The sequence below is a fragment of the Eubalaena glacialis genome, chromosome 3 (assembly GCF_028564815.1).
Source record: "Eubalaena glacialis isolate mEubGla1 chromosome 3, mEubGla1.1.hap2.+ XY, whole genome shotgun sequence".
Classification (NCBI taxonomy): Eukaryota; Metazoa; Chordata; class Mammalia; order Artiodactyla; family Balaenidae; genus Eubalaena; species Eubalaena glacialis.
Genome location: NC_083718.1, coordinates 174,433,766 through 174,460,179, shown reverse-complemented (window position 1 = coordinate 174,460,179; position 26,414 = coordinate 174,433,766). Strand labels below are relative to the sequence as shown.

The following is a 26,414-nucleotide window of genomic DNA, read 5'->3' as shown; positions in this document are numbered from 1 at the left end:
ATCCCCTGCCTCTGGCTGTGGCCCCACTCTTCAGCCATTCAGCCAGGCTCAGAACCTTAGAGACCTTTGAATCACTCCCCTCCTCCTGGCCATGTCTCCCTCAACTTTCAAAGTCCATCTCCAGGTCATCCTCCTGCAGGAAGCCTTCCCTAATGCCCTCACCAGGATAGTTCATAGCTTATCTCACCAAGCTTGGACTTACAGACATTCACATGCACCTGAGTCTGCAGAGCCCAGGGGCAGGCCCAGGCCCAGCACCAAACAAAGGCTCAGGGCTGGTTTCACTCAACTGGAGCCCAGCAGGCACTGAGACCTGTCACTTCCTCTCTCAGGACTTCTGCCCCTTGCCTGTGCTCCGGCTGTGCCCTCTCCCTCCCAAGTCACTGCCAAACCTCCTCCGTGGTCTCTCCTTCAAACTCTTCTCCATCCCACCATCTCGGCGAGATGACACCTACTTTCATTTGGTTCCTTCAACAATTATTGGTACAGTAAATGACTATAAGTAACAATACTGTATTATATATTTGAAAGTTGCCAAAAGGGTAGATGGTAAAAGTCCTCATCACAGGGAAAAAAAAATTGTTGTAACTGTGTGCTGATGGATGTTAACAAAACTTATTGTGGTAATGATTTGCCAATATATACAAATACTGAATCAAATAAAACTAATACAAGGTTATATGTTGATTATATCTCAATAAAAATAAATCATTTAAAAAAATTTATTAAGCCCCCTTCTGCAGGCTAGGCTTGGTCCCAGGTGCTAGGGATACAATGGCAACTAAAACAGCCAGGTTCCGTCCCTCACAGAGCTCATATTCTGTGGGGGAATCTGACATTAAATCCAGAAGCCCCTCAATGGCCACACAATTGCAAACTGATGTAAGAGGCCTGCAGAAAAAGAATATGGTTTAAGACTCAGACTAGACTGGGATGGACATATACACACTACTATATATAAAATAGATAACTAATAAGGACCTACTGTATGGCACAGGGAACTCTACTCAGTACTCTGTAATGACCTATATGGGGAAAGAATCTAAAAAAGAGTGGAGATATGTATATGTATAACTGACTCACTTTGCTGTACACCTGAAACTAACACAACATTGTAAATTAACTATACTCCAATAAAAATTATTTTAAAAATAGAATAAAAAAGCATGATTAATACAAAAAAAAAAAAAAAAAAAGAATCAGACTGTGGCCTCCTGAGGCCAGTATGGGAGTGTGGAGGGGCCAGGTGAGGGGCTGAGGCTGGGGAGAAGACATGTCAGGCAGAGGAAACTGCTGGAGGGGCCAGAGTGGAGTGTGATGGATGGAAGACAGGCTGGAGGGTGAGGGGGTCATGTGATACAGGTCCTGTGTGCAGGTGAAGACCTGCTCTCACCTGCTGCTCATTCCCTTACTCCCAGACCTTCTGTGGCTCCCTTTGGCCGCACACTCCACGGCCCTTAGTTGGCCTCCGAGGTCTACACTAGAGGGAGAAAGGTCATTCTCATCTCCTCTCCCCTCTTCACCCACCCATGTCCACTCACAAACATTTATCAAATGTCTCTGGTAACCAGACAGCTGGGCATATATACACAATACGCATATCTGGGTTTATATACAGCAAGCAGCAAAATGGACATGGTGCCTGCCCTTTGCAGGTTACAGTCTGTCTACGTTCTACATGGTTCCTTCCAGCTCTACAGCCATCACCTTTCCAATCCAGCCAGCATTCACCTTGGTCTCCAGTGGCTTCCTCACTGTCTCCGACTCCATGAATGTTCCTCACGTGTCTTCTCTACTCTGAAGCAAGGTGCATATTTTATTATTTTTTTAAAGTAGACGCAAGATATGTCTTAATTTTCTTTTTAATATTTATTTAGTTATTTTATTATTTATTTTGGCTGCGATGGGTCTTAGTTGCGGCATGAATGCGGGATATAGTTCCCTGACCAGTGTTTGAACCTGGGCCCCCTGCAGTGGGAGCACGGAGTCTTACCCACTGAACTGCCAGGGAAGTCCCTCTACACTGAGGCAAGGTGCATATTTTAAAGATACAGCTCTGCATTTCTTAAGTCTGAGTCGTCTTGCCATTGTTCTTGTCTTGGCCTCATGTTTGTTTCCTCTGTAGCTCTCACAGTCTGTAATTATTAATCTGTTTACTGGTTTAGGTAAAAATGGAAGCTCTGAAAATTATGGCAAATTGAACATATGCGTCTAATTTCAGTCCCTCCCCAAACTCCACTAAAACTACAGAAAGAGGGCTTCCCTGGTGGCACAGTGGTTAAGAATCCGCCTCCCAATGCAGGGGACACGGGTTCGAGCCCTGGTCCGGGAAGATCCCACATGTCACGGAGCAACTAAGCCCGCGAGCCACAACTACTGAGCCCATGTGCCACAACTACTGAAGCCCACGCACCTAGAGCTTGTGCTCCGCAACAAGAGAAGCCACCACAATGAGAAGCCTGTGCACCACAACAAAGAGTAGCCCCCGCTCGCCGCAATTAGAGAAAGCCTGTGGGCAGCAACAAAGACCCAACACAGCCAAAAGTAAATAAATAAAAATAAATAAAAATTTTTAAAAAAAGCACAAACCCACTGAGACGAGGAGAATGAGGGAAGCTGGAAAACACATGGTTGGGTGGTAACTACACAGCAAACCCAAGGAAACTACTGCCTAACCTGGACGTGGGAAAGGAGAGCCAACCCAATTTAGATCACAGACTCCCCCAAAAGGCTCAGGTACCTGTTTAAATGGGGGTGGGAGTATTAAATAAGGAGAAGAGGTTGGAAGATGTTCCGGGATCAGAATTGTTAGGTCCCTACGTCCCTTCCCCAATCCTGGCAGGACACTGGAGGTTTATTCTCTAAAGAGAATTAAACAATCACTGGGATGGGAAACTGCAGGCACAGTGGAGGTCAGAGGTATCTTTCCCAAATCAGGCAATGAAGTGACCATATACACTGTGATGGCTGAGACACCCCCCAACCTGTTTCCTCCCAGAAAGCTGGCACCCATGGCTTTGCTCTCTGGACAAGAGGATCAGAAAAATTTCTCTCAAAGCTAATCTGACCAGGCTGAGAGGAAGGACATATGGTCACATCTTCAGAGAGATAAGAAAACATAGTGCATCCAGGATGCAAGAACAGGATGTTATTTTATTTTTTTTTAAATAAATTTATTTATTGATTTATTTTTGGCTGCATTGGGTCTTTGTTGCTGCGCGCGGGCTTCTCATTGTGGTGGCTTCTCTTGTTGCAGAGCACGGGCTCTAGGCGCGGGCTTCAGTAGTTGTAGCTCGCTGGCTTCACTAGTTGTGGCACACGGGCTTAGTTGCTCCATGGCATGTGGGATCTTCCCGGACCAGGGATCGAACCCGTGTCCCCTGCATTGGCAGACGGATTCTTAACCACTGAGCCACCAGGGAAGCCCCAGGATGTTATTTTAAAAAGAAACTAACAAGGGACTTCCCTGGTGGTCCAGAGGTTAAGACTCCGAGCTCCAAATGCAGGGGGACCGGGTTCAATCCCCGGTCAGGGAACTGGATCCCGCATGCCACAACTAAGAGCCTGCATGCCACAGCTAAAAATCCCACACGCCGCAAGGAAGATCCTGCGTGCCGCAACTAAGACCCAGCACAGCTAAAAAAATAAAGAAAGAAAGAAAAAAAAAAGAAACAAACATCAACAACAAAAAGCCCTTGCAATTAAAAATTCAATGGAAGGGTTGGAAGATAAATTTGAGGAAATCTTCCAGAAAGTAAAACAAAGAGAAAAAGAGATAGAAAAGCAGAAAGAAAAAAAAAAGAAAAGAAAAGAAAACTAGAGTACTGGTCTGGGACACTCAACATCTGAATAATGGATATTACAGAAAGAGAAAGCAGAACAGAGAGGAGTCATCAATTAAAAATGGAACTGAAGGACATACGGTTCCATGTTGAAAGGCATCTCCAAGTGCTCAGTGCCATGGGTAGCAACAGACCTGTCCCAGAGGTACCAACGTGAGATGTCAGAACCATGGTGGTCAGGGAGGTGTGGAGGGAGACACAAAGAAAAGACCCTGTAGCTTCCAAAGTAGAAAAGGGACTACACACAAAGCACCAGGAATCAGGATGCTTTGGACTTCTCAATAGTAACACTAAAAGAAAATAATCTCCAAAGAGAGTTGTTTTTTTGTCTTTTTTTTATTTAGGCTGTGCCGGCTCTTCGTTGCGGCACGTGGGATCCTTCGTTGTGACATGCATGCAGGATCTAGTTCCCTGACCAGGGATCAAACCCAGGCCACCTGCATTGGGAGCACGGAGTCTTACCCACTGGACCACCAGGGAAGTCCCTCCAATGAGAGTTTTTTATAATAATGATGGCAAAACACCTATAGAACTTCTTACGTGCCAGGCACCGTTCTAAGAGTTTTCATATATCCTGTACCGAACCACATTATTAAGGGGAAGGTAGAATGAAGGTATTTGCAGACTTGCAAGGTCTCAAAAATGTCACCTCACACACCCTCTTTCCCAAGAAAATGTTGGAGTAGGTGCTCCACCAAAAGGAGAGAGTAAAGAAAGCAGCAGTCCCAGGGAAATCCAACACAGGAGCGAGGTGACAGATGCTCATGAAGACCCCAGGATCAGAGGCGGGCTCACCTAGAAGCCTAAGCTTCTGCTTCCTGCACATTCCGGGGCCTGCTGGGAGTGCTGGGAGTTGTAGACGGTTCTCTAGGCAGGTGGGAGAAACCAATCAGAGAGCACTGTTGCTAGATTGCTCAATGAGAGCTCAGAAGAAAAGGTCCCGAGTCTCTAAGGGATCTCAAGCTCCAGGAGTTTGTTGATTTATCAATCCAAATAAATTACAGCTAACTTTGTATTCCTTTTTTTAAAGGGCCCCCAGATTGTATAAACTTTAAACCCTACAAAGTCTGGATCTTTCCCTGCCCAGAATAATAGCTGTTCACCAGATATAAAGGGCAAATGCTCCAGACAGGAGCAGAAGAAAAGTTTCTTCAAGAAGATGGAATTGACAAGGACTTCCCTGGTGGTCCAGTGGTTGGGACTTCGCCTTCCAGTGCAGAGGGAGCTAAGATCCCACGTGCCTCGTGGCCAAAAAACCAAAACATAAAACAGAAGCAATACTGTAAATTCAATAAAAACTTTTAAAATGATCCACACTAAAAAAAAAAAAAAGATGGAATTGACAGAACACATGATGTAGTAGTCATGGAGTTTGCCTCCCAGAGTCCCCTTCAAGGAAGGCCTTGTGGCCCAGCTGTGGGGAGTTTGGGCAGCAGACCACCTCCAGCTGTCAGCTCCTTCAGGTTCGGTCTCCGATGCAGAGACCTACCTCGCTGAAGATCAGATCCTTCCTGGGGTAGCCCATAGGCAGGACTGAACCAGGCAGGGTATAAAGGCCTGGCCATTTCAGCAGGGCTCAGGACACTCATGATGGGCCATACTTGCTCCAGGGCTCCCTGCCAGGTGGGCGGAGGTTTTCCAGGTCTCACTGCAGTTCCTCTGCCTCTGCCCAATCCTGCTTCCACCCACTTCCTTTCATAGGTGTTGATCCCTAGTAAACATCTCTATCTCCACCTCTGCTTCCAGAGACACCAATCTGAGACACCTGATATGTAGGAACCTCTTGAGAAGAGATTTAGATAACTGGTGGAGGGTGGAATACATAGAAACTAAGCAAGTGACACAACACGACAATTGTTGACTCTGGGGAAAACAAAAACTTGTACAGGAAAGGAAAAGTAATCATAGCTTACATATAATAATGTAAACAAAGACTACTGAACGAACCAAAATTATGTTGGCAATTTGAGGATGTGGGGATTATGTGTATGGTGGAGCAGGTGATGGGGAAAGACAATTAAAACTTTATCTTCCATAGTAGAAAGTCAAAAGATAGTGTTTAAAACTGAAATGTCTAGAAGTGGCAAAACAAGATTTCTAGGAGATTGGTTCAAGATGGCGGAGTAGAAGGATGTGTGCTCACTCCCTCTTGCGACAGCACCGGAATCACAACTAACTGCTGAACTATCATCGACAGGAAGACACTGGATCTCACCAAAAAAGATACTCCACATCCAAAGACAAAGGAGAAGCCGCAATGAGACGGTAGGAGGGGCGCAATCACAATAAAATCAAATCCCATAACTGCTGGGTGGGTGACTCACAAACTGGAGAACAATTATACCACAGAAGTCCACCCACTGGAGTGAAGGTTCTGAGCCCCACGTCAGGCTTCCCAACCTGGGGGTCTGGCAACGGGAGGAGGAATTCCTAGAGAATCAGACTTCGAAGCCTAGTGGGATTTGACTGCAGGACTTCGACAGGACTAGCGGAAACGGAGATTCCACTCTTGGAGGGCACACACAAAGTAGTGTGCGCATTGGGACCCAGGGGAAGGAGCAGTGACCCCATAGGAGACTGAACCAGACCTACCTGCTAGTGTTGGAGGGTCTCCTGCAGAGGCGGCGGGTGGCTGTGGCTCACCGTGGGGACAAGGACACCGGCAGCAGAAGCTCTGGGAAGTACTCCTTGGCGTGAGCCCTCCCAGAGTCGGCCATTAGCCCCACCAAAGAGCTGGGTAGGCTCCAGTGCTGGGTCGCCTCAGGCCAAACAACTAACAGGGAGGGAACCCAGGCCCACCCATCAGCAGACAAGCGGATTAAAGTTTTACTGAGCTCTGACAACAGAGCAACACCCAGCTCTACCCACCACCAGTCCCTCCCATCAGGAAGCCTCCACAACCCTCTTAGATAGCCTCATCCACCAGAGGGCAGACAGGAGAAGCAAGAAGAACTACAATCCTGCAGCCTGTGGAAGGAAAACCACATTCACAGAAAGACAGACAAAATGAAAAGGCAGAGGACTTTGTACCAGATGAAGGAACAAGATAAAACCTCAGAAAAACAACTAAATGAAGTGGAGATAGGCAACCTTCCAGAAAAAGAATTCAGAATAATGATAGTAAGATGATCCAGGACCTCGGAAAAAGAATGGAGGCAAAGATCGAGAAGATCCAAGAAATGTTTAACAAAGACCTAGAAGAATTAAAGAACAAACACCTAGGGGCTTCCCTGGTGGCGCAGTGGTTAAGAATCCACCTGCCAGTTCAGGGGACACGGGTTCGAGCCCTGGTCCGGGAATATCCCACACGCCGCAGAGCAACTAAGCCTGTGCGCCACAACTACTGAGCCTGTGCTCTAGAGCACCTGAGCCACAACTACTGAGCCCACGTGCTACAACTACTGAAGCCCGCGTGCCGCAACGAAGAGTAGCCCACACTTGCCACAACTACTGAAGCCCGCTTGCCACAACGAAGAGTAGCCCCCACTTGCCACAACTAGAGAAAGCCCATGCACAGAACGAAGACCCATTGCAGCCAAAAATAAATAAATTAATTAAAAAAAAAAGAACACCTAGAAGAATTAAAGAACAAACAAACAGAGATGAACAATACAATAACTGAAATGAAAAATACACTTGAAGGAATCAATAGCAGAATAACTGAGGCAGAAGAACGGATAAGTGACCTGGAAGACAGAATGGTGGAATTCACTGCCACGGAACAGAATAAAGAAAAAAGAATGAAACGAAATGAAGACAGCCTAAGAGACCTCTGGGACATTAAATGCAACAACATTTGCATTATAGGGGTCCCAGAAGGAGAAGAGAGAGAGAAAGGACCCGAGAAAATATTTGAAGAGATTATAGTCGAAAACTTCCCTAACAGGGGAAAGGAAATAGTCACCCAAGTCCAGAAAGCGCAGACAGTCCCACACAGGAGAAACACTCCGAGACACATAGTAATCAAATTGACAAAAATTAAAGACAAAAATTATTGAAAGCAACAAGGGAAAAATGACAAATAACATTTGATTATATTTGACAAATAACAGCTGATTTCTCAGCAGAAACTCTACAAGGCAGAAGGGAGTGGCATGATATACTTAAAGTGATGAAAGGGAAGAACCTACAACCAAGATTACTCTACCCAGCAAGGATCTCATTCAGATTCGATGGAGAAATCAAAAGCTTTACAGACAAGCAAAAGCTAAGAGAATTCAGCACCACCAAACCAGCTCTACAACAAATGCTAAAGGAACTTCTCTAAGTGGGAAACACAAGAGAAGAAAAGGACCTACAAAATAAACCCATAACAATTAAGAAAATGGTAATAGGTATATACATATCGATAATTACCTTAAACGTGAATGGATTAAATGCTCCAACCAAAAGACACAGGCTTGCTGAATGGATACAAAAACAAGGCCCATCTATATGTTGTCTACAAGAGACTCACTTCAGACCTAGGGACACATACAGACTGAAAGTGAGGGGATGGAAAAACATATTCCATGCAAACGGAAATCAAAAGAAAGCTGGAGTAGCAATACTCATATCAGATAAAAGAGACTTTAAAATAAAGAATGTTACAAGAGACAAGGAAGGACACTACAGAATGATCAAGGGATCAATCCCAGAAGAAGATATAACAATTATAAATATATATGCACCCAACATAGGAGCACCTCAATACATAAGGCAACTGCTAACAGCTACAAAAGAGGAAATCGACAGTAACACAATAATAGTGGGGGACTTTAACACCTCACTTACACCAATGGACAGATCATCCAAACAGAAAAGTAATAAGGAAACACAAGCTTTAAATGATACAATAGACCAGATAGATTTAATTGATATTTATAGGATATTCCATCCCAAAACAGCAGATTACACTTTCTTCTCAAGTGCACACGGAACATTCTCCAGGATAGATCACATCTTGGGTCACAAATGAAGCCTCGGTAAATTTAAGAAAACTGAAATCATATCAAGCATCTTTTCTGACCACAACACTATGAGATTAGAAATCAATTACAGGGAAAAAAACGTAAAAACCACAAACACACAGAGGCTAAACAATACGTTACTAAATAACCAAGAGATCACTGAAGAAATCAAAGAGGAAATCAAAAAATACCTAGAGACAAATTACAATGAAAACACGATGATCCAAAACCTATGGGATGCAGCAAAAGCAGTTCTAAGAGGGAAGTTTATAGCAATACAAGCCTGCCTCAAGAAACAAGAAAAATCTTGGGCTTCCTTGGTAGCACAGTGGTTAAGAATCCACCTGCCAATGCAGGGGTTCAAGCCCTGGCCTGGGAAGATCCCACATGCCATGGAGCAACTAAGCCTGTGCACCACAACTACTGAGCCTAAGCTCTGGAGCCCCCAAGCCACAACTGCTGAGCCCACGTGCCACAACTACTGAAGCCTGCACACCTAGAGCCCGTGCTTTGCAACAAGAGAAGCCACGACAATGAGAAGCCCACGCACCACAACGAAGAGTAGCCCTCGCTCACCGCAACTAGAGAAAGCCCATGCACAGTAATGAAGACCCAACACAGCCAAAAATAAATAAATAAATTTATTAAAAAAAAAAAAAGAAAAATCTCAAATAAACAATCTAACCTTACACCTAAAGGAACTAGAGAAAGAAGAACAAACAAAACCCAAAGTTAGTAGAAGGAAGAAATCATAAAGATCAAAGAAGAAATAAATGAAATAGAAACAAAGAAAACAATAGCAAAGATCAATAAAACTAAAAGCTGGTTCTTTGAGAAGGTAAACAAAATTGATAAACCTTTAGCCAGACTCATCAAGAAAAAGAGGAAGAGGACTCAAATCAATAAAATTAGAAATGAAAAGGGAGAAGTTACCACAGACACTGCAGAAATACAAAGCATCATAAGAGACTACTATATGGGCTTCCCTGGTGGCGCAGTGGTTAGGAACCCGCCGGCCAATGCAGGGGACACAGGTTCGAGCCCTGGTCCGGGAAGATCCCACATGCCACGGAGCAACTAAGCCCATGAGCCACAACTACTGAGCCTGCACTCTAGAGCCCACGAGCCACAACTACTGAAGCCCATGTGCCTGCAGCCCGTGCTCCGCAACGGGAGAGGCCACCACAATGAGAAGCCCACACACCGCAAAGAAGAGTAGCCCCTGCTCGCTGCAGCTGGAGAAATCCCACGCACAGCAACCAACCCAATGCAACCAAAAATAAATAATAAATTAATTAATTAATTTAAAAAAAAGAAAAAGAGAGACTACTACAAGCAACTCTATGCCAATAAAATGGACAATCTGGAAGAAATGGACAAATTCTTAGGAAGGCATAACCTTCCAAGACTGAACCAGGAAGAAAAAGAAAATATGAACAGACCAATCACAAGTAATGAAATTGAAACTGTGATTAAAAATCTTCCAACAAACAAAAGTCCAGGACCAGATGGCTTCATAGGTGAATTCTATCAAACATTTAGAGAAGAACTAATGCCCATCCTTCTCAAACTCTTCCAAAAAACTGCAGAGGAATGAATACTCCCAAACTCATTCTATGAGGCCACCATCACTCTGATACCAAAACCAGACAAAGATACTACAAAAAAAGAAAATTACAGACCAATATCACTGATGAATATAGAGGCAAAAATCCTCAACAAAATACTAGCAAACAGAATCCAATAACACATTAAAAGGATCATACACCATGATCAAGTGGGATTTATCCTAGGGGTGCAAGGATTCTTCAAAATACACAAATCAATCAATGTGATACACCATATTAACACACTGAAGAATAAAAACCATATGATCATCTCAATAGATGTAGAAAAAGCTTTTGACAAAATTCAACACCTATTTATGACAAAAACTCTCCAGAAAGTGGGCATAGAGGGAACCTACCTCAACATAATAAAGGCCATATACGACAAACACACAGCAAACATCATTCTCAATGGTGAAAAACTGAAAGCATTTCCTCTAAGATCAGGAACAAGACAAGGATGTCCACTCTCACCACTATTATTCAACATAGTTTTGGAAGTCCTAGCCACGGCAATCAGAGAAGAAAAAAAAATGAAAGGAATACAAATTGGAAAAGAAGAAGTAAAACTGTCACTGTTTGCAGATGACATGATACTATACATAGAGAATCCTAAAGATGCCACCAGAAAACTACTAGAGCTAATCAATGAATTTGGTAAAGTTGCAGGATACAAAATTAATGCACAGAAATCTCTTGCATTCCTATACACTAACAACGAAAAATCAGAAAGAGAAATTAAGGAAACAATTCCATTCACCATTGCAACAAAAAGAATAAAATACCTAGGAATAAACCTACCTAAGGAGGTAAAAGACCTGTACTCAGAAAACTATAAGACACTGATGAAAGAAATCAAAGATCACACAAACAGATGGAGAGATATACCATGTTCTTGGATTGGAAGAATCAATATTGTGAAAATGACCACACTATCCAAAGCAATCTACAGATTCAATGCAATCCCTATCAAATTACCAGTGGCATTTTTTACAGAACTAGAATAAAAAAATCTTAAAATTTGTATGGACACACAAAAGACCCCGAATAGCCAAAGTAGTCTTGAGGGGAAAAAAAGGAGCTGGAGGAATCAGACTCCCTGACTCCAGACTATACTCCAAAGCTACAGTAATCAAGACAATATGGTACTGGCACAAAACCAGAAATATAGATCAATGGAACAGGATAGAAAGCCCAGAGATAAACCCACGCACCTATGGTCAACTAATCTATGACAAAGGAGGCAAGGATATACAATGGAGAAAAGACAGTCTCTTCAATAAGTGGTGCTGGGAAAACTGGACAGCTACATGTAAAAGAATGAAATTAGAACACTCCCTAACACCATACACAAAAATAAACTCAAAATGGATTAGAGACCTAAATGTAAGACTGGATACTAGAAAACTCTTAGAGGAAAACAGGAAGAACACTCTTTGACATAAATCACATCAAGATCTTTTTTGATCCACCTCCTAGAGTAATGGAAATAAAAACAAAAATAAACAAATGGGACCTAATGCAACTTAAAAGCTTTTGCAAAGCAAAGGAAACTACAAACAAGACGAAAAGACAGCCCTCAGAATGGGAGAAAATATTTGCAAACGAATCAATGGACAAAGGATTGATCTCCAAAATATATAAGCAGCTCATGCAGCTCAATATTAAAAAAAAAAACAACCCAATCCAAAAATGGGCAGAAGACCTAAACAGACATTTCTCCAAAGAAGACATACAGATGGCCAAGAAGCACATGAAAAGCTGCTCAACATCACTAATTATTAGAGAAATGCAAATCAAAACTACAATGAGTATCACCTCACACCAGTTAGAATGGGCATCATCAGAAAATCTACGAACAACAAATGCTGGAGAGGGTGTGGAGAAAAGGGAACCCTCTTGCACTGTTGGTGGGAATGTAAATTGATACAGCCACTATGGAGAACAGTATGGAGGTTCCTTAAAAAACTAAAAATAGAATTACCATATGACCCAGCAATCTCACTACTGGGCATATACCCAGAGAAAACCATAATTCAAAAAGACACATGCACCCCAATGTCCACTGCAGCACTATTTACAATAGGCAGGTCATGGAAGCAACCTAAATGCCCATCGACAGACAAATGGATAAAGAAGATGTGGTACATATATACAATGGAATATTAACTCAGCCATAAAAAGGAACGAAATTGGGTCATTTGTAGAGACGTGGATGGATCTAGAGACCGTCATACAGAGTGAAGTAAGTCAGAAAGAGAAAAACAAATATCGTATATTAATGCATATATGTGGAACCTAGAAAAATGGTACAGATGAACCGGTTTGCAGGGCAGAAATGGAGACACAGATGTAGAGAACGAACGTATGGACACCAAGGGGGAAAAGTGGCAGGGGGGTGGGGTAGTGGTGGTGGGATGAACTGGGAGATTGGGATTGACATACATACCTGCTGTATAAAAAAATAAATTAAATAAAATTCAAAAACTCAAAAAACAAACAAACAAACCAAGATTACTTAGAGATAATGGAGATAAATCTAAAATACAGTCAGCTAAAAAAGTTGAAAATAGATGCCTCTGCAAAAGTGGAAATGGGGGAAAAGGTAGTGGACTGCCTTCTGTTTTCATAGAAAACCTTATAATACTTGTTATTTCTTTAAACCATGCATATGTATAACTTTTATTTGTAAAAGAATGTAAGTTTCCTGATGGCAGGGACCACGAGAGTCTTCTATTAAAATCCCCAGTGCTCCACCTGAAGTAGGTGTTCAAAAAGTATTTGTTATTCAAGTAACTGAAGTCACCGTTCTTGAGGCCCTAAATGGCTCCGCGTAAGGCACAGCATTAAGATCACAATGCTTGTGTTGCCTCCAGGGACTGCAGGCATGGTCTGGCCCCTGCAAACTCCTCTCCCCGACTCTTCCTCTAGTGCCTCTTTCAGGTGCTCACATGCACATTGTTCCTTCCTGCCTCGGGAAATTTGCACTTGCTGTTCCTTCTACCTAAAAAAGCTCTTCACCACCATCACCTAGTTCTCTCCCATAAATCCGTTAGACTTCAGCTCAGATGTCACTTCCTCCAGGAGATCCTGTCTCCTATCTCCCTCTCTTCACCAGCCTGATGGGGTCATGGTGGGCCTACCCCAGGATCCCCAAGGACCTTGTAGGTTATGTTAGGGCATTTACTCTTCTATCTAGAAGAGAATAAGGAGCCACCAAAGTGTTGCTAGCCAGGAAAGATAAGATCAAATATGCTGGTAGGTCTGGGGCTCAGAGAATTATGAACAGCAGCAAGCAGCTTACCTGGGACACAGATGACCCTTGCTCAGCAAGCAGTGGCCTCATCCTACCTCCCCAGGGTACCTCCAGTAATTCCCTATGGTAGTGTTTTCCAGAATGGGGCATGACTATCACCGGGGGGCTCTAGGGATAATTTTAGTGGCATATAACCAAATATTTTTCAAAGATTAACATATTTATTTCAATGGGGATTCAAAAATAAAACTTGCATTCTAAACCCATGATTTCATGGCTATTATTGTTTAGGACAAACTTCATGAGGTTGATACTCAATTGACTAAAGCTTGGGGCCTCTTGCTCAAGTCAAACTTGCTGAGTACCCTGAAAATCCCTCTACATCTTTCTCTATACAACTCTCCTGCCTGAAATGTCCTTTTTACCCCCTTCTTTGGAAATTCTACATACCCTTCAAAGTCCCAGTTGAATCCCCGCTCAGCAAAGTGGCCTTATAATTAGGGTAGGAGATTGACATAGTGGTTAAAAACTAAGGCTTATCAAACGTAAATTTTGGACTTTGGGTGATAATGATGTATCAATGTAGGTTCACTAATTGTAACAAATGCACCACTCTGGTGTTAGATGTTGACAGAGGAAGTTGTGTGTTGGCACAGGAGGCATATGGAAACACTACATCTTTGCTCGATTTTGTTGTGAACTTAAATATGCTCTAAAAAATAAAGTCTATTAAAAAAAAAAAAGCCAAGGGGGTTCCCTGGTGGCCTAGTGGTTAGGATTCTGGGCTTTCACTGCAGGGGCCAGGTTCAATCCCTGGTTGGGGAACTGAGATACTGCAAGCCCCACTGCTCGGCCAAAAAAAAAAAAAAAAGTCAAGTCAAGGCTTAGAAATTCGATCTAGCTGTGACTTTAGGCAAGTTACTTAACTTCTCTGAACCTAAACTTCCTCATCTGTTGGATAGGAATAATAGTGCCTACCCTTAGAGGATTGTGGTGAGAATTTAATGTTATCACGCATATAAAAGTACTCAGTAAATGTCTGGCATACAGTAAGCCTTCCTAAAAGTTACCTGTTATTTTCATGAGAGTGGGGAGCCACAAATATGAGAGGGCTTTCCCTACTTATTTTAATTATTCATCTTTGTACGCCTTTCACATAGTAGATGCTTAGGAAAAGCTGGTTGGTTGTTGGAGGCCTTGCTGCCTTTGGGAGGGATCATTCTCATCCACATCTCCACACCTCCTCATTCAGTAAGCAACAAGATGCTGGCGGACAATGGGTGTCCACACCACAATCCCACGCTGTCCTGAGGGGGATTCACAGCGGCTGGAGGAAGGCCCGGCCGACTGCTCCGCCGCCGCCATGGCAACTTCAACCCCATTCCTGGAACCCAGCTCGGGAGGAGCAGGGTATCGAAAGTCAGTCTCCCCAAGGGCGGCTCTCCCAAGGTCTCCAGGACCTGGTCCCCCGCCCCAGCCCTGAGGAGTCTCCGGGTCCAGGCAGGCGCTGCTCCCTACGGCCACACGGTGGCGGCGTAGAGTCGAGCTCCGCGCCCCACCTGGGAAGCGCTGAGGCACAGCCCCAACGGTTGGGCCTCCTGCTCCGCACCCTTGCCAGGACAGGTCACGGCATCCAGGCCGAGAGAGCCGTTGGGCCTAATCTCACCTCACCTCAATACCTCCAGCTGGACCCTCGATTCCCGATACTAGGCCGGGCACTCCCAGCTCACTTGACTCGCCCTCCACCCCCGACAATGGCTCCCGGGGCCACCCCGCCCTGCCGCCAGTCCCGCGCAGCACACCTGGCGGGTACAGGGCCAGCCCTTGCTCAGATTCAGGCTCGAGCCCGCCGGACCCAGACCGAGCGTCTCGTCCCACTCCCAAGTGCGCCGGCCCGGAGGGAAGGAGGTGGGCGTGCGCTCTAGATTTGTGGTCCTCACTGCCCCGACCTCTGGCCCTCTCCATTCACTGCTTCCGCTTCCGGGCCTGCATCTTCTCCGAACTTCTCTGAACGCCGCGAACCCCCTTCCCAACACTTCGAATGCAGGTCCCAAGGGCTGATAATATGGTCAGGGATTGACCTGTAGAGGGGTCCTCTTACAGGCACTGAGAGGTAAACAAGCTAAGCTCGGGCACGTGCCAGGGGGGGGCTTTGGGGCGGGGCATCAGAGGGGCGGGGCCTCGGGGCTTGGGTTCCCGCGGGCCGAGGAGGTACCCGAGGCGCGCGCGGGGTGCCGGGAGTGCAAGCTAAGCGGAAATGGGGCGGGGGGAGGCGCAGAACTGGGGGGCGGGGCGGGCACTGGGGGTGGTTTGAGGGAGCGCAGGGCAGACTAGACTTGGGAGCTGAATGGGCTGGCCGTGGGGTTGGGCCTGGACTGGGGGCCCAAAAGCGAGAAGGGCCTGAGTGGGGAGGGGAAGAGGAGGCAGCAACCCCGCCCACTTTCTAGGTTGGGTTCTTGGAACTAGTCAGGAAATCCTGGGACTCAATCTTGGGGCTTGATCTTCTGTAGGCGATGGTTTTTATAGAGAGGGCTGATAGGGGCCCCCAAGTGGTTTTTATAGAGATGGCTGATAGGGCACCCATTTCCCCCACATTCCGGGAACTGCTCAGGCTTGTCCCCCAAGAGTTTGTGGGGTCAGCAGCTTCCTCTCTCCACACGCTGCGCGGCGGGTCCCACCGGGTCCCACCCTGAGAACCCGGCAAGGTCCTGCGGTCCCTCCAGAGCCCCCCCCCCACATCTTCAGTTTCAACAAGATTGGGGGAGCGGGGAAGACTTGGGGGCCACAGGCCACATACATCTAGAAAGGTCTTCAGGCCCCAGGGCCTTCTCTTGCCCCTGCCCTCTTCTCTGCTCCAGCAAACCTTACTCTCCTTAGCAGAGGTATTAGAAGGGTCCCCATGGGGAGAAAGGGAGCAATTTCAACTGGCTCCTTTCTATTGCAGTCTGCAAAAGAGGACGTGGGGGCAGGGGGGGAGCCTTCGAGGGCTGAAGATGGGGTGCCCTGTTAACCCTTCCTGCCCAGCCTAGTGGCTGGCAGGAGCTCAACTGACTCAGCGATAGGACTTAGGCGCGCAGAATCTTGGGGTCCTTCGTTTGCCTGGTGCTCTGTTCCGCCGTGGGCCTGGGAAACACACGGGAAACCCTACCTGTTTTCCCCCCCTTCCTTTCAGTGTTTTTCTTTTATGTAAAAGTAAAACATGCATCTTATTTTTTTTTTTAATTAAAACCTTACAAAAATATGGATTTGAAAAATGAAAAACACTCATCTTCACTGCTGAGATAGCTGCGGTTTTTCTTATTCGTAGCATACTATATATATGTATATATAAAGGGGGTCACACCACATATTGTTTTGCAACTTGCTGTATACTGTGGACATTTTTTCGTGTCATTATTTATAGAGATACCCCATTTTTAAGGAGTTCATAATATTCCAGAATATGGGTGCCCCATAATTCATTTGATCTTCTACTGATAAACATTTAATCTTACGCCTGTGTTTATAATGGTCTTTATTTTGTTTTATTTTTACAAATATGTACTTATTGTAAAATTTTTAAAATAAAATACTGATAAAGGCAAAAAAATATGGATAAAGACAAAATAAAGTTCACCATATTCCTACTATCTACAGGTAACTAACTCCTTTATTTTGTAAGCTACACTTTATGGAACGCTTGCTATATGCCAGATACCATGCTAAGTCATTCACGGAACAGCAGTCTGAGGTTTGGAGAAATGTCTCCAGTGAGGCTTGCCCAAGGTCACACAGCTAGAAAGTGGCAGAGCCAGGACCTGGACCCAACTTTATCTGATTCCAAAGCTTTGCTGGCATCTTCCTGTTAACATTCGGGTGTCTTTCCTTCCAATCTTTTTTTTTTTTTTCCAGGCAACGGGACAAAAATACTCACATGTAAATATGCACTGCTTTTCCTCCTTCCCAGGCTTAGGAGCCTTTGTAAGGAGGGCAGAGGGAGAGGAATAGACCTAAGCAAAAGAGTGGAGAGACCTGGAGGAATTTCTTCCCAGTCCCAATCAGGAAAAGCTGCTTCTGAGAGAAGGGAGGGGAGTGAGGGAGCTGGCAGAGTTTGGGTGGTCAGGAATTTGGAAAAAGAGAAAGAAGGAAGAGGTTTGGGGAGCTGTTGTAATAGTGTGGAACTTTGAGGAAGAGAGAAAGGATGTCTTGCCGTGAGCTGTGCCGTGTAATCCCTTTGCAGTGTCCTCCAGAGACCTTTGGTAAAGACTTTTGTTTCCTGTCAGTGCTTTTTGGAGTTGGATCGATTTCTTTTGGCGAAGAGGGAGCAAATAAAAGACCAGCTTTCTTCAGGTTCACATGCATTTTTTGTATTTTTTCTTTTATGAAAATGAAATAGCCTCTCTGCCTTTGCTCACCCAGTACCCTCCCCCTAGAATGCCCTGCCTTTCCCATGTCCTTCTCCATTTCCCTCATCCTCCAAGGTCCACCTCTCTCCACCTCTTTCCCCTCCTTCTGTTGGCCCTAGCTCTTTGCAAGTCCTTCATTATACCCCAAATCAGGACAGATGACTGGCCCCCTATTGATAGGCCATATTGAGTAGGAATTTTGCCACCACTGGAATCTCTTTGATTACAAGAAACTGTGCTGGTTTGTTGGTTTTAGAAATCTCTTTGTGTCAAGTGGAGTACCCTTGCACCAGTTATAATTCCCAGGGGAAGACTCTAAACACTTCTACCCATTTCCTCTTGGTATCTGAGTAGTCAAGTAAGACACAATGCAGTCAAGCACCGGATAGAACAATGCTTTACTCACATAGAGAAGAGACAGAGCAGGATCAGCTTCAGTAGTGGGTGTTGGTCCCTCATTGCCGGGGGATCTCTCCCAGTGATCAAGACAGGGCATTTCACCTATGCTCACCCTTCTTGTGCCATAGTGGAAGGACCCTATCCCCTCCAAGAGGAGGACAGATAATAACCATGGGGTTGGCTAGATGCCATATGACCGACATGCTTTAAGCAGAGACAAAAGAGTACTCATGACACCTGAAACAAGGAAAGATACTCCCACACAAGGTGATAAATCCAGCACAGGCTGTGTGGGCTCTTTATCTCTTGGTTAGGAAGTGTTCCAGGCCCAGGGCCCATTCTTACATGATTGAGTAAGGGTCAAAAAACTGTAGGCATGGGCTTCCCTGGTGGCGCAGTGGTTGAGAGTCTGCCTGCTAATGCAGGGGACACGGGTTCGCGTCCTGGTCTGGGAAGATCCCACATGCCGCGGAGCGACTAGGCCCGTGAGCCACAACTACTGAGCCTGCGCGTCTGGAGCCTGTGCTCTGCAAAAAGAGAGGCCACAATGGTGAGAGACCTGCGCACCGCGATGAAGAGTGGCCCCCGCTTGCCGCAACTACAGAAAGCCCTAGCACAGAAACGAAGACCCAACATAGCAATCAATCAATCAATAAATAAATCTTTAAAAAAATTAAAAAAATAAAAATAAAAATAAATAAATAAATAAATAAATAAAAACAAAAAGTCCTAGTGATGAGTAAGAAATTGGACTATTCCTATTAAAAAAAAAAAAAAAAAACTGTAGGCATGAGACTGTCTTTCTCAACATTTGGCCATCATGACTCTTGTTTCCCTCTTTGTTTTGGCTGCTAAGAAGCTCAGAACTATTCTATTTCTGGATCTGTATTTCCTCTTTGTCCCAATTTTCTTAATTATTTACTTTAAGCCTTAAAAAAACTTTTTATTATGGAATATTTCAAACACATGAAAGTAGAGAGAATGTAATAAACTGTTATGTACCTGTAACCCATCCTCAATAATTATCAACATTTTGCCAATCTTGTTTCACTTACCTCCCCACTTTTCCCTCCCTCTGAAGTATTATAAAGCAAATCCCAGATATCATATCATTTCACTGGAATTATTTCAGCATATATCTTTAAAAGATAGGGCTTTTTCAAATATAACTACAATGCCACTATCATACCTAACAAAATTAATACAAATTCCCCAAAATCATTTAATACCTAGTTCATGTTCAAATTTCTTTAATAGTTGGTTTGTTCCAATAAGAACTCAAATAAGGCTCACACATTTCATTCGGTTGATATGTGTCATAAGTAACTTTTCATCTATAACAGTTTCACTTTTCTTTCTTTTTCATGCTATTTATTTGTAAAGGAAACCAGAGCATTTGTCCTGTAAAGGCTCCCACATCCCAGAAGATTTGGCTGATTGCTTCCTGATGGTGTAGTTTAACTTGTTCTTCTGTCTCTTGTATTTCCAGTAAACTGAAAGTTAGATCTAGAGCTTGATTAGATTCAGGTTTAATGTCTTTAGCAAGAATACCTTATTGGTGATGGTGCTGTCTACTTATTATTATGTCTCATCTAGTGGCACATATTTAGTTGAAATATTTTTATGGATTGATCCATGGTTTCAGGGCTCTTGGCCTGTTCTTTTCTTTTTTTTTTTTTTTTTTAAACATCTTTATTGAAGTATAATTGCTTTACAATGGTGTGCTAGCTTCTGCTTTACAACAAAGTGAATCAGTTACACATATACATATGTTGCCATATCTCTTCCCTCTTGCATCTCCCTGCTCTTTTCATTATAGAATTCCCCATCAACCTTTTATCTGTTGGTTTTAGCATCTGCTGATGATCCATTATTTCATTAGGTGTTGCAAAATGGGGACCGGGCCCTGGCAGTGAAAGCGCCAAGTCCTGGACTGCCAGGGAGTTCCCCATGACTTTCTAATTCTGTCATTCTTTTTTTTTTTGGCCGCGCCCAGCAGCATGTGGGATCTTAGTTCCCTGACCAGGGATAGAACCCGAGCCCCCTGCAGTGGAAGCACGGAGTCGTAACCATTGGACCACCAGGGAAGTCCCTCTGTCATTCTTTTTGCATTCATTAGCTGGAATTCTTCCATAAGGAACAACTTTTCAATAAAAATTATTTTTAAAAATAAAATTAAATTACAAAAATAATTTTAAAATAAAACTTAAATGAAAAAATAAAAGAATAACTTTTCCTCATTCATTATTTGATTTTCCTGAAATAGTTTGTACAAGAAAGACAGGATAAATGCTTGATTCCTTTAATGTATTTTTATAAATTGCCTGAACTCCTTTGTGGAACAAGTTGTTAAAAAAAAAAAAAAGGGCAAGCAGAGTAGTGGAATGGAAAGAGCACAGGCTTTGGACTCGGACAGAATCCTGATTCCATCACTTCTTACCTGTGTAACCTTGGGCCATCCATCTGAGCCTCAGTTTCCTTAACTGCAAGTTGGGGACCAATATGCTCAACTTCCCCAAACTTTCAATAGAATCATTTCCAGGCCTAGGTCAAGCAATTCCTTGTATAGGAAGTAAAATATAGTCACTGTGGAAAATTTAGAGGATGCAGATAAACACAAAGACTATATAAGCTTTGTGAAAAGCATCTAGCATATGCTTGGCCTATAGTCGGTATTTCTGACAACTCCAGCTTGGCTCTCGGGCTGCCCGGTGTTAGAATCCTTCTGGAAGAGAGTAAATTTAGCCAGCGGAGACTCCAGCCTCAGTCCAAGAAAATCCTAGTAAGAGTCAGAGAGGGTGTCTTGGGGAGAGAGCAGGAGGTGGATTCCTCTGGTCTTATGTCAAGAGCTAGTGAACTGAAGTTAGACCTACCACAAGCTTGCAGTGAGATCCTGGGAGAGTCACTTAACCTCCCAAGCAACAGTTTCTCACGTGTAAGATAGAGGTTGTCAAGGCTGACCTGCCAGAGTCGTTGGGAGGGCCACCTGAGATGTTGATGTGGAAATGCCCACCTTGGAGGCAAAAATTGGGCGGTGCTCAGCAAATAGAAGTTAGCTTGATCTGTCTGGGAACTCCCTTTCTGAGCTCCCATCAAGTGTAAAGTTACAAGTGTCTCTTGTCACTGAAGGGATGTGTGAGGCCTGGCTTGGAGCCCAGGCTCCAAGTGCTGTGTGAATTGGGTAAACCTCTTCCTCTCTGGGGCTTGGATTCTTCCATCTGTGAGATGGCCAGATTAGGGGTCCAAATCTAAACGCCCCCAGAAGCAGACAGGTAGCAAGTGAATGAAATGGGGGAGGCAGTGAGATAATAGTGGTGGAGACTGTGGTGATCTGATGAGCTTGCTTTATCTGAGAGAGGCTGCCACTCCGTTCTGCTGCTGGTCACAAAACTGGAATGTGAGCCCAGGTGGCCTTTTTTTTTTTTTTTAAATAAATTTATTTATTTATTTTTGGCTGCATTGGGTCTTCCTTGCTGCACGCGGGCTTTCTCTAGTTACGGGGAGCGGGGGCTACTCTTCATTGCGGTGCGTGGGCTTCTCATTGTGGCGGCTTCTCTTGTTGCGGAACATGGGCTCTAGGCATGCGGGCTCAGTAGTTGTGGCGCACGGGCTTGGTTGCTCCGCGGCATGTGGGATCTTCCCGGACCAGAGATCAAACCTGTGTCCCCTGCATTGGCAGGCGGATTCTTAACCACTGCGCCACCAGGGAAGTCCCTGGCCTGACTTTTAAAGAGGCTGGAAAGCTGTATTTTAAATTTTCTTCTTCCTTTTTTTTTTTTTTTTTAATACTTTCTTTTTACAAACCCTCTGTCCAGGGCTGACTTTCAATAGATCCCAGCGAGGGAGCTGCTCTGTTATGTAGGAAACCCTGACCCAGAAGCAGGTCATCTATGAGTGGTTTAGCACCAGGTTCCCCACCGATGTGTGCTGTGTGATAGGTGAGGGGGCTGCTGCCTTTCTGGCCGCGCCCCGTGTCCCAGGACCAAGGGGTCTCCCAGCCCGACCCCGGTCCTGAGGGGCTGCGGACTGCACTGTGCTGTATTTTTAATTTTAAATTAAAGTGATGGCAAGTTATTTGAGATATTTAGCAGCCTGTATGGACTAAACAAAATGTAAAGTAGGGTTAAGAGCATGGATTCTAAAGTAAGAGAAGTTCATGCACCAGCTTTACCACTTAATTAACTGTATGTCCTTGAGCAAGTCATTTAGCTTCTCTGTGCCTCACTTTTCTTATCTGTAAAATGGGGGTAATTATTGCACCTACTTCACGTGATTGTTGTGAGGATCACATGAGCAAGGACAGGACTAGGGTGAGGTTAACAGAATGAGGTTAATGAGGAATCATCTTGGGTGCAAAATTTAAGGGGGTGCCAAAAAAACTCAACAATCAAGATATATTTTCAAAAGTTAAAAGTAATGCAGGGCTTCCCTGGTGGCGCAGTGGTTGAGAATCTGCCTGCCAATGCAGGGGACATGGGTTCGAGCCCTGGTCTGGGAAGATCCCACATGCCGCAGAGCAGCTGGGCCCGTGAGCCACAATTACTGAGCCTGCGCGTCTGGAGCCTGTGCTCCGCAACAAGAGAGGCCGTGACAGTGAGAGGCCCGCGCACCACGATGAAGAGTGGTCCCCACTTGCCGCAACTAGAGAAAGCCCTCGCACAGAAACGAAGACCCAACACAGCCATAAATAAATAAATAAATAAATAAATAAAAATTAAAAAAAAAAAAATGAAACAATTAAAAAAAAAAAAAAAAAAAAGTAATGCAAAGGGCTTCCCTGGTGGTGCAGTGGTTGAGAATCCGCCTGCCAATGCAGGGGACACAGGTTCGAGCCCTGGTCTGGGAAGATCCCACATGCCGCGGAGCAACTGGGCCCGTGAGCCACAACTACTGAGCCTGCACGTCTGGAGCCGGTGCTCCGCAGCAAGAGAGGTCGCGAAAGTAAGAGGCCCGCGCACCGCGATGAAAAGTGGCCCCCGCTCGCCGCAACTAGAGAAAGCCCTCGCACAGAAACGAAGACCCAACACAGCCACAAAAAAAAAAAAGTAATGCAAAAAAAAAAAAAAAATCCATGATGACCAAAATAGCAACATTTTAAGTGAAGACAGGATATGACCTTGCACTTGTGTGACTTGGCCTTAACTCACCTCACCCTAATCCTGGGTCTGTGGGGTCCTGGCTTTATTCTTAAAATAGGATGGTGCACAAGGAGAACACCCATCCCACCTCCAGGCCCAGTGGTTCACGGGTAAGAGAGAGAAGGCATTTGACTTTGTTCACTGCCATATCACCAGCACCTACAATGGTGCCTCACACATGGTAGGATCTTAATAAATATTTGTTGAATGGGGAAAATATTGGGATGATACATGTCCAACCTTAGAACAGTGCCTGGCACCAAGTAGGTGCTCAATAAAAAAAAAATGATGATTATGATTGAGAAGATAATGATGTCATTGTGGGTCCTATTCTGTCTTTAAGCCAATGGTGAACCTAGTGTGTTTGACACCCAGAATGTGGGTTTTTTTTCCAAGTTATCAAATTTTATTTTTCTTGAATTTCTTCTTAGATTTTCTGGTAATGTAAAAAAAAGTTTTTAAATTTTTATTTTTATTGGAGTATAGTTGATTTACAATGTTGTGTTAGTTCCAGGTGTACAGCAACGTGATTCAGTTATACATATACATATATTAATTCTTTCTTAGATTCTTTTCTCATATAGGTTATCACAGAATATTGAGTAGAGTTCCCTACTGCTATACAGTAGGTTCTTGTTAGTTACCTATCTTATATATAGTAGTTTGTGTAGAAAAGATCATTTTTTTAATCCCAACATGACAAGAATTATCTTCAATAATAATCATGAAATAAAACAAATAATAATAATGGCAGAAAAGCAACAGAGACAGTAAAAACTTGCTTTTATTGAACTTCATATATATATTCAGACCAATAAAATTTTTTAAATAAAATAAAAATTATAGTACAAATGGGAAAAAAGTAAAGGACTAATAGTTTATGGTTATATTAATGTATTTTTTTAACAAAAAGGTACATACACACACACATGAAGAAATGCCTCTAAAAGAGGCAACTTGGCACATTCAGAGAATGACTTGCACAGAGAATGACAGAACTACAGTAACAGTTTTACAATCACTGTGCTATCACCGTTGATTTCAAATCTGCTGTTTAAATGCAGGGACATGGGGACATGAATGCTCCTGATGTGAGCTCCAATGATGCTGACCTGCTATGAGCTCTCAAATTGAAGGTATATGTTGGCGCCAGTTGTGTAACTGGGAGTTCTTCAAATTAGCTTCCATGTAGAATATGTTATTTATTAAAGGTTAGGTGATAAAATGTACTAATTTGAAGCATATATATATATATATATATATATATATATATATATATACACACACACACATATATATCCCATAATAATCGCGGCAATTATTTAGAACTTAGACCAAGAAAGATCTCTTCAGGAGGGAGGATTTTATCACCAACGACATTGTTTAGAATTGCCAGGGCACAGTGATAAAAAAAGCAGACCCACCCAGTTTCATTAATGTTTTAAACTTCTCTACAGACAATGCATGCCTTATTTCTTGCACATGGAGGACTGGCCACGACCCTTAACTGATTCACCTCTGCCTCAGGCCATCAGTTTCCTATCTCTGGATGAGACAGTCCCAAAGGCCCTTCCAAAGCTGACATTGCACTACTTTCTAATTCTGGCTTTGCAAGCTATTTCAAGCTATGTGACCCTGGGTAAGTCAGGTCATTTCTCCAAGTCTCAGTTTCCTCATCTGTGAAATGGGAACAATAACCTCAAGCCATGCCTTACCCCGTAAGGGCTCCATGAGGTAGTGTGGAAGAAGACTTTTTGTAAAGAAGGAGGCACTGCACACAAGTGGCAGGAACACAGGTGGCAGGCCTTGGTGACAAAGGTGATGATGTTCCTCTGAAGTCATAAACAAGTTGTTCCTAGATTGAGGATCTGGGTTAGGGGAAGGGGAACCAGGGGGTGCTGGACTTTGCAAATCACTGACAGTGACTTTTTTCTTCCAGGACAAGCCTTGATCCTCTTGGCCCAGAAGCAGGGGGCTGATCACAATGACCCCAGTTCCTCTGCTGCTGTATTACATCCCAGCTGGATGGAGCACTTCCCTTCCAGGGGAAGGTGGCTGAGGCAGAAGCAGGGTGTGAGAAACTACTGATGCCAGCTGGCTCTTGTCCTCAGAAGCACTCTGAAATTAGCTTACCTGCTTGTTTAACCAAAGAGAATGTAAGTTCCTAGAGCAGGGGTTGACAAATTTTTTTTCTGAAGAGCCAGCTAGTAAACATTTTAGGCTTTCTCAGCCATATGGTCTCTGTTGCAACTACTCGACTCTGCTGTTGTAGTGTGAAAGCAGCCCTAGACCATACGTAAACGGAGCGTGGCTGTGCTCCAATAAAACTTTATTTATGGATACTGAAATCTGAATTTCATATAATTTTTGCACATTATGAAATATTCTTTTGATTTCTTCAATCATTTAAAGATGTAAAAGCCATTCTTAGCTCATAGGCACATAAAAAGAGGCCAGATTTGGACCACAGGCCGTTCATAGTTTACCCACCCTTATTCTAGAGGGCAGAGACCCTCTCTGTGTATTCCTTTGCTGTGTCCACAGTGCCCAGAACACTGCCTGGCACATAGCTGCCCATAAGTATCTGTTGATGACCAACTGCTTCCTCTTCTGCCCCTCTACCTCCAATTCCATTCCCATCTCTTGCTGCTACTATATCCACCTCTACTTCCAGCTCCCATTCTCTGTAACCAGCAGCAACAAGCTTCTGTTCCCCCCACCCCTGTCCCTGTCTCCAGGTCAGTGGAGGAGCCCACTAGCTAGTTCTCCAGTAGCCCTGGGACTGTCCCATCTGAATGCTCCCATTTTTCCTCTTCTTCTCTGACTACCCTATCTTTG

General features: G+C 44.1%; 1 long non-coding RNA gene across 1 annotated transcript; it reads left to right on the top strand.

Annotated features, from left to right (window-relative positions):
- Positions 1-15,689: 15,689 nt before the first annotated feature.
- Positions 15,690-25,738, top strand: LOC133088842 (uncharacterized). Its single transcript, XR_009700550.1, has 3 exons — positions 15,690-15,767; positions 24,641-24,712; positions 25,516-25,738. It is a non-coding gene; the product is annotated as an uncharacterized LOC133088842 (long non-coding RNA).
- Positions 25,739-26,414: the final 676 nt, after the last annotated feature.